This window comes from Phacochoerus africanus, chromosome 11 (assembly GCF_016906955.1).
Source record: "Phacochoerus africanus isolate WHEZ1 chromosome 11, ROS_Pafr_v1, whole genome shotgun sequence".
Classification (NCBI taxonomy): domain Eukaryota; kingdom Metazoa; phylum Chordata; class Mammalia; order Artiodactyla; family Suidae; genus Phacochoerus; species Phacochoerus africanus.
The window spans coordinates 132,524,362-132,537,424 of record NC_062554.1 but is presented as its reverse complement, the minus strand read 5'-3'; the positions used below and the strand labels follow the sequence as shown (position 1 = coordinate 132,537,424).

At 44.8% G+C, this 13,063-nt stretch overlaps 1 protein-coding gene across 1 annotated transcript in view; it reads left to right on the top strand.

Annotated features, from left to right (window-relative positions):
- Nucleotides 1-3,145: 3,145 nt before the first annotated feature.
- Nucleotides 3,146-13,063, top strand: part of HSD11B1 (hydroxysteroid 11-beta dehydrogenase 1) — a 50,045-nt gene continuing 40,127 nt past the window's right edge. Inside the window, exon 1 of the mRNA XM_047753760.1 lies at nt 3,146-3,253. The gene's annotated coding sequence lies outside the window, so the exon portion shown is untranslated. The remainder of the gene's footprint in view (nt 3,254-13,063) is intronic.

The following is a 13,063-nucleotide window of genomic DNA, read 5'->3' as shown; positions in this document are numbered from 1 at the left end:
TATGAAATGGCCCGATAAGCCACCAATCCATCCAGGCTGGTCCTAAGGGCGACCAGTTTAGGAAGAGGTAAATGATCAAACGTGGCTTTGGGTCCCCTTTAAAACTTCCATGAGCATAGTCTCTGTCTCATCAGTGTGTGAAAGAAGGTCACTTTCAGTCTATATTCTGAGGGTCAAAAATTGTCATGTCTTTGGTTGCACGGCCCTTTCCCAAGCTTTGTTTGGAAAGGGCACTCGAGATACCATTTGCAGGCACACTTTCTCACTAAGCGGCCTCCGGTGCCTTTCTTCAGTTCTTCTACCTCAAATCTGCACGCTCCTCAGGGAAGAACGCCTGCTCCCTGCATAAAGTTGCGCAATAATTCTAACCCTTGCAAAAAAACTTTGATAAAAGGCAAAAACTTTGAATTTAGACTAACAATGGCCATCATGGGGGAACGCCTGACATGTCAAAAATTGATACATTAATTCATTTAAAAGGCACCCCAAAATAAATCAATACATTTAAGAGCCATCCCAGAAATCTAAAGAATCAGTAGTTAGCTTCTTTGGTTGTTACGCTGGTGCCTAAAAAACAACATTCTAACTCCAGCCGGTCTCTTGAAAAGACTCAAATAACTACCTTCTGAAACCTACCTCATTTCATTTCTCTTCCTTCCACTCATCTTGACCTGACCTTCTACAGGAGCTGCCCTTTTTTCAGAGTTTTCTTTGGAAAAGAGGCAATTACTTGTAAATTTGCTAAATCAGAAGGCAGCTCTAGGAGTTCCCGTTGTGTTGCAGTGGTTAACGAATCCGACCAGGAACCATGAGGTTGCGGGTTCGATCCCTGCCCTTGCTCAGTGGGTGAACCATCCGGCGTTGCCCTGAGCTGTGGTGTAGGTCGCAGACGCGGCTCGGATCCCGCGTTGCTGTGGCTCTGGTATAGGCTGGCAGCTACAGCTCCGATTGGACCCCTAGCCTGGGAACCTCCATATGCCGTGGGAGCAGCCCAAGAAATGGCAAAAAGACCAAAAAAACAAAAACAAAACAAAACAAAAAGGCAGCTCTAAAGAAGTTAAATTTAAACCCTAGTCTGGAGCCATGCCAAGAGTTACCATTAAAGTTCCCTTAAATGTTAAGGTAAGGTAAGTAGAATTTTCTTTTTTTTTTAGCATAATTTAGGTACTTATTATTCTGGCCTACAGATCTTTGCCAACTAGTTCTGTTAATTATTCTCCCTCCAGCTGGAGAAAATTTTAATATTGCAGTATATAAAATGAAAAAAAAAAGTGCCTTAAGAAGGCAAGAAAAAATGGAAAATACAGTACAGAAGACGATTCCAGAAGCTTGCCTTTTAAAGTTCCATTAGAGAAATTTCAAAATTATAAACTAAAAATGAAAATAGACATCAGGAAACTTTCAAAGAGCATTCTGGAGTAGACCCCCAACAGTTGAAGCAAAGGAGACTTGTCTTTTCACCTTTTCCCCCCTTTCAATGAGCTTAAATATGAATTAGGGAATTTAATGAGAAAAAACATTCCTTGAAATCCAAGGCTGGCAGTTTAGAAACTATCCAATGGGTGACTAGGCATTTTCAGAGAGCCCTAGAAAGGAAATAAGCTAGTCTATGGCCATACCACCCTGCATGCACCCAATCTCCTCTGATCTCAGAAGTTAAGCAGAGTCGGGCCTGGTTAGAAAGTAAATAAGCTAGAAATCAATTGAGCATATGGTTCTCCAGATGAAACAACTGGCTCCTAAAGGAAAGCAAGACAAAAAGTCTTCCCTCTAAGAACTGGGAGCCTGTAGATAGAGATTCATGCAGATGTTGCAAGTATAAGGGTTGCTGGAAGAACTAATGTTCCATTTTGGCCAAGAGACAGAAAGATGACTATAAAAATCTGTCCAAGGGAGACCTTAGACCTGAACCATTCCAGACCTTCCCAATTTTGTCCCCAGTCTCAGAGAGAGCAATGTGTAACCTTGTCAATGACACACCTCACCAGGGCAATGCTGGTCCTAGTTTGGCTCGCAGCTCTATTCCCAGCTCCTGCCCCAGTGCCAGCAAGGAGCAGGTGCTTATTAAATATCTGTTGAATAGCGAATAAATAAATGGATAAAGAGAGTGAGCTTTTTTGTTGACACATTGTGTCTGTGCCTTAGTTCAAAAGAACGGAAGCCCCTGAATGGGGATGTGACCCTCCATTATTAACTGGTGGGAATCAGGCTGGAATTATTGTCTCTACCCCATGTGGCTCCTGGCTCCCCTCTGCCGTCCACCCCACTCTCACACCGCTGTGATCATTCTAATGACTTTTTTTTTGGTCTTTTTTTCTTTTTTTTTTTTAGCTATTTCTTGGGCCGCTCCCGCGGCATATGGAGGTTCCCAGGCTAGGGGTCCAATCGGAGCTGTAGCCACCGGCCTACGCCAGAGCCACAGCAATGCGGGATCCGAGCCGCGTCTGCAACCTACACCACAGCTCACAGCAACGCCGGATCGTTCACCCACTGAGCAAGGGCAGGGACCGAACCCACAACCTCACGGTTCCTAGTCGGATTCGTTAACCACTGCGCCACGACGGGAACTCCTCTAATGACTTTTAAGTCACCCAGATGATTCTCTACGGAGGGGACACATGGCCCCACAGAGTACTTCAGACGGCTTGTCCTTCCTGGTGGGAAAGGCAAATCCATCCAAACCCAATCCTTGTTTTAGTACTTTCCATTGAGGCAAAGCCAGGAATCTGAGAGCGAGCGCTCGCTAAGGGTGCGATGGGGGTTCTGCCTGACGAGCCTCTGGCATGTTTAGAGCTAGCAACCCTTAGGAAATGGACAAGTCTCCAAGGCAACCAGGACCATTTCCAAGCACTCCCACCAGGAGGGGCCACCGGGGGCCTCTGTCCTTTGAGGAGGCCTGAGGCCTGAGGCCCAGGACTAGGCCACTCAGGTTTCCCTTTGGGGCTCATCTGCCAGCACCTCCTGGCTGCAAGCTCCGTTCTAACATAAAGGCCTTCTTCCTTGGTCCCAGTTTCACCTTCTTGTATCAGGTGGCAGACCAGCTGGTTCCAGTCCTGAATCAGGTTTTCTGACTCCTCCCCGAAACCAACCAACTTTTGAGCAGGAAACCCTGCCCCTCCCCAAAGATTGGGAAACTTCAGAGGAAGAAAGAGATGAGACAGAAGGGGAAGCAGAGGAGGAAGGAGAGGGAGAAAAGACGCAAAAGGAAAAAGGAGATCAATAAAAAGAAGTCAAATTTGGTTGAAACCCCAAGGTAAGACTTTTTTAAATCACAATAATATAGAATAGCATCACCATTTGGGTCAGGACGTAGTCCAGGGAGATCCTTAAAAAACCGCCATTGAAATAATGCATCTATTTGGAGGAAACTGCAGGGCTGGGCTGAAAGGGTTTTCAATGTCAAATGCTGGTCAAAAAAAAAAGAGAGACAGACAGACAGACAGACAGACAGAGAGAGAGAGAGAAATGCCCGATGAGCTTTACAGTGTGTAGGAGGGAAGATACGATAAGACACAGACGGAACCAGATGTCTGTTACTGGCACTGAGTACATTCTGATCATTTGGGGACAGAAAGTTGGAACAAACAGTTGCAAAAATAGTTTAAAAAATGTCTGCATATTCTTTTGATATCGTACAAAGATTGCAGGTCGTAAGCATTTTTATGAAGCGGCTTTAAAGTGATGAAAAAGCGCAAACAGGCTGTTTCTTGAGAGTTGCTAAGAGTGCTGCTATCTGCATTTTGCAGCCAATCATCAGCTACTTTAATATGTTTAATATTGAGATCTGGAGCTTTGAGGAGGCAAATGTTATCTCAAGGAGTCTTGTTCAAGGGACCAAGGGAGGCCTAAAGTTGTCAATCCAAATTCTTCCTGTGCTCTTCGCCTATTCCTGAATTCCTGTGCAGCCTGCAGCTTGGGATACTGGCCTTCTGAGCTTTAAAAGGACCTGTGCAGACAGAATTCTTTTAGGTTCTCCATTAGTGAAAAGCTGACAGGAACAGGAAACTCCATTCCCCCCCCCCCCCCCCCGCCTCCATCCTCCACCCCCACCCCCGCCACCCCGCTCCCCCCATTTACCAAAACACTCACTTGCCATCAATAGACAGAACCACCCGGAAAATTGCAGTTTAATGGTCCCGTCACTTGGGGGGATTAAAATAGCTCAGCTCATGCTTTGGAAAGTGCCTATAGACAATGATGGTGTGTTTTCACAGCACTTGGCTTTGAAGAGTCCTGCTCCCTCAACTTTTCCAATAGAGCTTAACAGTTCAAAGGGCCACACTTGAAGTGGTTTGTTTTTTTTCTTTCGGGGCCAGTATTTCTCTCTGGATTTTGTGGGAGTAAATCACAGTCGGAAGCTGAAAGGAGGACGGGAGAGGTGAGGCGAGATGGAAGAACCTCACTTCGGCTTGCCTGCCAAAATTCGAAAGGAATTGCCTTTCCCTCTTTTGTATGATATGAAAATAAAATCCAAAAATCCCAGCTCTTCATACTAATTTCTAGTACAGCTAAAAAAGCTCTGGGCATCCAATTTCTGAGTTGGGACATCTCTTAAGGGTAATCTAATTTAATTCCTCTTGCTTGCCAGGTGAGGGAATTGACGCCAAGACAGGGGCAGGGCCTTGTCCAAGATCACAGATATGTCAGAGGTGGAGGGGAGACTGGAACTCAGTCATCTTGGCTTCACCCAGGGGCCTTTCAAGAAACCATCCAAACTTTATACGAAGTGCCCCAGACATGGCATTTTAACTGACTCAAGAAAATAAAATACTCAGTTAAAAGATGCTGAAGTAGCCCTCGCCTGGCAGAACGGAAGGGAGAAGCGTTTCCTAATCGCTCAGCTGTTCTGGCATCTGTTTTGTATCTGGTAGGGAACTAGAATCGAAGAAGGATTTCAGGCAGGTTGTCATGAGAGAACCAGAATTCTTTACATTCCTACCCTTGACCCAGCATTTTATACACCTCATCTCTTTATCTAATTACATAGTATCCTCATTTTACAGAGAATATTTTTTTATTATTTTTTGCCTTAATTTTTTTTAGGGCCACACCCACAGCATAAGGAAGTTCCCAGGCTAGGGGTCAAATCGGAGCTATAGCTGCTGACCTACACCACAGTCACAGCAACATGGGATCAGAGCCACCTCTGCAACCTACGCTGCTCAAGGCAACGCTAGATCCCTGACCCACTGAGTGAGGCCAGGGATCGAACACGCTTCCTCATGGATCCTAGTCACAACGGGAACTCCCCACTTTTTTTAATTTGCTCAGATTCATAGAGAGAATGAGGTATTATTATTTCCGCATTTTTCTCTAATAGGCCTGGTATCATGCTCTGGAGTAGCGTGGATATTTATAGTCAGGTTGTTGCGGAAAATGCAAAAACCGTGGCAACGGAAGGAGACAAACAGCACTCGGAGAGATGGAACAGCAAGGTTTATTCAGCACCTGTGTGGGCTCAGAGGAGTCACCTCCAGAGTCTGAGCCCCAGGTCTTTGTTCTCAGTAACTTTTATATACTACAAGGTCTTGATTTTCCCATGTAAGCATCCTGGACCTCCCCCATCCCCAAGCAGACAGTGTTCCTCCCTAAGAAACTGAGCAAGCAAGGTTACAGAAGCGGAACTGATGAGCAATGCTGGGTACCTGATTAGCAGGGCTGCTGGCTTGGACATAGGGCACATGGTTGTTACATTATTACAAGAAGGGTGGTATAGTGATGAGCATAGCTGGAAAGGCTTGCAGCTGCCTTCTTAGCCAAGGGGGGGTTGTTCTTTAGTTAAAACTCCATTTCAATGTGACTGTGTCAGTCTGACTCAGGCCACTCCCCCACATGGACCCTGCTCCAGCCATTTCAATTTACTTGAGGTCGCTCTGACATCTCAAAGCTATTTCTAGACTCTACCTAAACACACACAGTTCCTTCTGCTTGGGACCGCCTTCCCCCAATTTCGTCTCCTTATCTTATACTTACTTTTCAAAAAGGCTTTTCCTCCCAGAAGGCTTTTCCACTGCCCTGGCCAACTTGGATGCCCCACTCCAGACTCTGGTAGCACCCCATACACATTAGTGTTACACTATTGTGGGCTTTGCTTTCACTATGGCTATTATTAGCAACAGTGATGCTGTTATTATGCTGTTATGAGCTTTGATTTACTTGCCTACCTTCCTTATATTTAACTATAATATCCTTGAAGAAACATGTCAAATATCATTCAGCTTTTATATCCCTGGTGCTGTGCACAGTTTGGGCATACATTAGTGCTCAACAAACATTTGGGAGAAAGGGATAAATGAACAAATGAAAGAGTTCTCCTCCTTTTCTTCCATTCAAATGATTTAATAGGAGTTCCTGTTGTGGTTCACCAGAAAAGAACCCAACTAGTATATGTGAGGACTCGGGTTCGATCCCTGGCCTCACTCAGTAGGCTAAGGACATGATACTATACCTAGAAAATCCTAAAGATGCTACCAGAAAGCTGTTGGAGTTTATCAATGAATTTAGCAAAGTCGCAGGACACAAAATTAATACACAGAAATTGACTGCTTTTCTATATACAAACAATGAAGGATCAGAAAGAGAATTTAAGGAAACAATCCCATTTACCATTTCATCAAAAAGAATAAAATACTTAGGAATAAACCTACCTAAAGAGGCAAAATATATGTACTCTGAAAACTATAAGATGCTGATGAAAGAAATTAAAGATGACACAAATAGACGGAAAGTTTGGAAGATTCAGTATTGTCAAAATGACTCTACTAACAAAAGTAATCTACAGAGTCAATGCAATCCCTATCAAGTTAGCAAGGACATTTTTCACAGAACTAGACCAAAATATTTTAAAGTCTGTTTGGGAGCACAGAAGACCCAGAATAGCCAAAGCCATCCTGAGAAAGAAAAATGGAGCTGGAGGAATCAGGCTCCCTAATTGCAGACCATACTACAAAGCTATAGTCATCAAACCTGTATGGTACTGGCACAAAGTCAGAGATATAGATCAGTGGAACAGGATAGAAAGCCCAGAATTAAACCCACACACCTACAGTCAGATAATCTTTGACAAAGGAGGCAAGAATACACAATGGAGAAAAGACAGCCTCTTCAAGAAGTGGTGCTGGGAAAACTGGACAGTCACATGTAGAAGAAAGAAATTAGAACCCTTTCCAACACCATACACAAAAATAAACTCAAAATGGATTAAAGACCTAAATATAAGACCAGACACTATAAAAATCTTAGAGGAGAACATAGGCCAAGCACTCTCTGGCATAAACTACAGCAACATCTTCTCAGACCCATCTCCTAGAGTAATGAAAATGAAAACAAAAATAAACAAATGGGACCTAATTAAACTTAAAAGTTTCTGCACAGCAAAGAAAACCCTAAATGAAACAAAAAAAACAACCCACAAAATAGGAGAAAATATTTGCAAATGAAGCAACGGATGAAGGATTAATCTCCAAAATTTGTAAACACCTCCTACAGCTCAATACCAAAAAAACAAACAACCCCATCAAAAATGGGCAGAAGAACTAAAAATACAATTCTCCAAAGATGACATATAGATGGCCAAAAAAACAAATGAAAAGATGTTCAACATCACTAATTATTAGGAATGCAAATCAAAACTACTATGAGGTACCACCTTACACTGGCCAGAATGGCCATCATCAAAAAGTCTACAGACAATAAATGCTGGAGGGGGTTTGGAGAAAAGGGAACCCTATTACACTGTTGGTAGGAACGTAAATTGGTGCAACCACTGTGGAAAACAGTATGGTGATTCTTCAGAAAAACTAAAAATAGAATTACCATTTGATCTAGCAATCCCCACTCTTGGGCATCTATCCAGAGAAAACCATGATTCGAAAAAATATATGTACTCCAATATTCATTGCAGCACTATTTGCAATAGCCAAGACATGGAAACAATCTAAATGTCCCTTGACAGAGGAGTGGATAAAGAAGATGTGGTACATATATACAATGGAATATTACTCAGCCGTAAAAAGTAAAGAAATAATGGCATTTGCCGCAACATGGATGGACCTAAAAATTATCATCCTAAGTGAAGTTAGACACTGAGACACCAATGTCATATGCTATCACTTACATGTGGACTCTAAAAAGAGGACACAATGAACTTCTTTGAAGAACGGATACTAAACCACAGACTTTGAAAAACTTGTGGTTTTCAAATGAGACAGGTTGGGGGGTGGAGGGGTGGCCTGGGGGTTTGAGATGGAAATGCTATAAAATTGGGTTGTGATGGGTGTTGTACAACTACAAATGTAATAAAATCCACTGAGTAAAAATTTTTTTAAAAGAATTGACTCAAAGATCTAAAAAAAAAAAAAGCAAAGGGAAAAAAGACTATAGACATGGATATTTGGGGGTCCCCCAAGGATAATTCTGACATCCCTCTGGATTATCCTGCAGTGGAGTCGCACAGCTGACAAGCTCTGCTCTCACACAAAACTTCCAACAGCTACAGAATGGACTCCAAGGATGGCCATACATAAAACAAAAGCCCCTGACATTGACAGCAGAGACCCTAATTTAGGTAATCCAGCGAGAGCAGAAGAAATCACTAGCACCAGCCCTGGCAACAGCAATATCCCCCCAGGGATTAAGGCAGGCAGTGTATCCATCAGTGAAGATCGGGAAGTCAGGGTTTTTAAAAGGTGGAAGAGAACAGAAAGGAGCTTTTTAAAATAGAAATATAACTGGAAATTTAAAAATTAAAATGAATCACTGAAAGATAAAATCAACAAAATCTCCCAGAAAGTATGACAGATCAGTTAAGAGATGAAACATAGGACAAAAGCGAGAAGCTTACAGGATCCATCCAGGAGCTCTGACTTCTTCTAATAAAAATTCCAAAAGAGGAGTTCCCGTCGTGGCACAGTGGGTGACAAATCCGACTAGGAACCATGAGGTTGTGGGTTCGATCCCTGGCCTTGCTCAGTGGGTTAAGGATCCGGCATTGCTGTGAGCTGTGGTGTGGGTCGCAGACACAGCTCAGATCCCACGTTGCTGCGGCTCTGGTGTAGGCCGGTGGCTACAGCTCCGATTCGACCCCTAGCCTGGGAAACGCCATATGCCACGGGAGCAGCCCAAGACATGGCAAAAAGACCAAAAAAAAAAAAAAAAAAAATTCCAAAAGAAAGCACAGAGAAAATGGGATGGAATACATGAACCAAGTAGGTAATTTTTCCAAAACTTCCCATAATGAAAGGTTTGAATTTCCATACTGAAAGGACCCAGTGGGTCCTCAACACAAGAACAAACAACAGCAAAAACTCCCCAAATGTTAGGACCCCAGGGGGAAAAAGAATCTGGAAAGTTCTACAGAAAAGCAAAGCACTTCACAAACCAAGGATCAGAAATCTAGACAGAAACTGAACTTCCATGTATCAACACAGGAAGCTACAAGCTAAAAGGCGATACACCAGTGTCTTCCCATTCCAGCAGAAAGTAATCTCCGACCTTGAAATCCTTACCCGGCCGAACAGTGAGCAGGGTAAAGGACGGACAAGCGGGCGGAGCTGAACGCTGGGCTGTAGGCGGCCCGGGCCCGTGGATTCAAGCCCATGTAAAGATGTTCGATGAAAATAGCTCTCCTGCAGCCAAGGTCCCCGCAAAAGTTCCCCCACCATCCACCAGGAACCTAGCCAGGAGAAAAAGGTCGGAGTTGCCAGGCGGACGGCAAAGAGAGGCCCCAGCTACCAGCCTATCGAGCTCCCCGTCCAGACTGGAACAGGAGGGAAGATGGATAGATCATCCAATGAATGCAACCAATTTATTTAAGTTACATTGCTCTTCACATCAGAGGACGTGGACCACTCAGTAAGCAAGCAAACAAAACCGGGGTGGTTATTAACTTATTAACACCCAGAGGAGGGGAAAAAAATAGAAGTAATGCAATCATAGTATATTACATTGCTGAGCTATAAAAAATGATTCATAATAATGAACGCTGATGGCTGATGTAATTAAAATTGTGGTTTAATAGTGTTAGGAATCTAGAAGGAAGAGAATGAATACGTGTGTGTGTGTTTAAAGCAAAAGTTCTAATTTTCCTTAGTAGGAAATCAATTAATAATCTCTAAAACTGCAAAATCAAGAAATAGCTGTACATGTTTTAAAATACTGAGTTTGAGGAGTTCCCACTATGGTGCGGTGGGTTCAGAACCTGACTACAGCAGCTCCTGTCACTGTGGATTAAAAGGATCCAGCATTGCTGTGGCAATAGGTTGCAGCTGCAGGTCAGAGTCAATCCCTGGTCCAGGAATGTCTATTGCCGCAGGTGTGGCCATAAAATAAATACAAATTTAAAGGTAAAATACCGAGTTGATTCCCAGAGGAAAGAAATAAGATTTTAAAGTGAGGTTGACTCTGAAGGGGCCGAGGAGAAAGGACAGCAAGAGGTGCCTTCATCATTACAAGCCTTCTGACACCGTGTGATGCGGTAACCCTCCTTAGGTATTACATTAATAATACAAAAATTACAAGAAGGAAAAAGGAAGGGAGAGGGAGGGTGGAAGGAAGAAAATGGCTCGGTCATAACAGCATTCACGGATGACACTCTACCAGTGAACATGGTGATCGCCAGAGCCATTACATTAAGTCTCAAACAAGCTACATTTAAAGTATTTACCTAATTACCCAGAAGGAGTTCACCAGTCTGTCTAAAGGTTACTGCACAACCGCCTGGAAGAGCTTCGCAAAAATACGGATTCCTGGGTCCCGCATTCGATGGTTCCGAGTCAACGTGCGTTGGCGGGGCCTGGAAATGTGCCCTTAGTTCCCCAGATGATTGCTTAGCACAGCAGGTTCAGGAACCGCTGAACTAGAGCAGAAATTGTGAGTGTGGATAGGGAGGGGTGAGGGAGGGCGGCTTTTGTGATCCCCACATTTCTGCGTACATGTCGGTGTGGTGTGCGTCTGTCTTCTTCCCTCCAGCCCGCCTTCCTCGTCTTTTATCCTGACCCATAAATCCCCCCTCACCGCCGCCAGAAATGAAGATGCCCATCCTGGGATTTTAACCCCAGCAAGGTTGTGCTTTCTCGCCCGGCCCTAGGGCTCCCTCTGCTGGCAGAAACCTGTTAAAACTCTTCAACCTGGATTCCCCGCCGTGTTCCTCTAAGGCCATTCATTTTCCCAGGCTGTTTATCAAGCCCTCAAATTTCAGGAAGCTCCCATCAGACAGAAAGGGAAAAATCCAACCAGCCCAGGAAAAACTTTCCTGCCCTACAAATGGGAATACATAAATATTAGGAAGGGCGCAGCCTGAGGCAGAAATAACAATAAACTGTACATATTGCGGCCAAATCTGAAGAAAAGGTGAGCTGAAGGAGTTCTGCTCCCCACCTTCTTCCCTCCCCCCTCCCCCTCCCCGAGAGAGATGGACGGACAGATGCGCCTCAAAATCGAAGGAAGGAAACACTTTAGGCGAAAAGCTCACTGAACGTGAAAGCGGAACACGGGCGTGCTTCCCTTCCCTTACTTCCTGGAGTCTTCTGGAGCCACGGGCGGATCCCACAAACCAGCCCCTCCAAGCGACTTTGTCTACAGGCTCCGTTAGATCTTTTCCCACAAGCTGAAAACATGCTCAGCCCAGCACAGCGTCCGGCACGGAGAATATGCTGGGAAATATCTGAATGAAAACTCATTGCTACGCTAAAGATCAGAGCCCTCTTTCCGACCTGCATGCCTTCCACGCTCCTCAGGCGCCCCCATCCCCACGCTCACACTGAAGATGCTTCTCTCCTCGTGACACCACTCTTCAACCCACAGCCTTCTGGCTCCAGTGCCTTCAGCACTCTGGCCGACCTCCAGGGCCTCCTGCGTCCAGACCCTGTGTGTTTCTGTCACTTCTCATCCTCCTGGATCTCTCAGAAGCTTCCAAGCTGTGACCTCACCCATGTCATTGAGACACCCCCCCCCCCCCCCCCCCCCCCCCCCCCCCCGCCCTCAGGATCTCCTGCCCCCAAGGCTTCTCTTTGTGCCCCTGCCTCAGCCCCCTTTTGTAAGAGCCCCCTGTGCCCTTCACCTCCTCCCTGGGGGTATCATCTGCTGTGATTTCAACTTAATAGGATTTCATTCTCCCAGATCTATCTCTCTAGCCTAGACCTCTCTCCCAGCTTTCAAATACCCAGCAGACATCTTTATCGGTATATATAGGAGTCACGTTCCTTTAAATGACTTGGAAAATGCTTCCTAGCACCTACTGTGTGCCACACACAGCACTAAGTACTGGAGGTTCACTGGGGTAGACCAAGCATCTGGTCTCCCAGAGCCAAGTGCAATGGGGAAAAATGGGCAGAGGAGTAACTGTGAGTACAAAGGGATGGAAGCTGGAGTTCCTGCCATGCTCAGTGGTAACAAACCTAACTAGAATCCCTGAGGACACAGGTTCAATCCCTGGCCTTGCTCAGTGGGTTAAGGATCCGGCATTGCTGTGAGCTGTGGTGTAGGTCGCAGACATGGCTCGGATCCCACGTTGCTGTGGCTCTTGTGTAGGCTGGCAGCCGCAGCTCTGATTAGACCCCTAGCCTGGGAACCTCCATGTGCCGCAGGTGCGGCCCTAAAAAAAAAAAAAAAAAAAAAGGTGATGGCAGCTATGATGAGAAAAACACCCAGTGTTTGCAGAGCACCTTACATGTCTAAGGGAGACCCGGGAGGGTGACTGCAGAGGGAACAGGAACAGGGTCAAGTGGCAAGAGGTTCCTGGGAAAGGATTTCAAAACTCATAAAGAGCTTGTAAAGCTAAAAATAATGAGGCTGGACCTTATCCTAAGAATAATAAGGAACCATTGAAGAACTGGATGGGTCAGAACCCACAGGGCACTGCCACGGTGTTGGCAGCAGTCAAGTCTTCAGGTGGATGGTAAGCCATTACTATGGTAAGCCATTCATTACTATGTCTCATAAATTATGTATGGCTTCATATATTCTTTTGTACATGTCAAACCTTTTTTTAAAAAAATAAGGACACGGATTGGAGAAAGCGGGGTCGACAGAAAGAAAAGTTCACCAATGCAGAAAATAGCAGTGG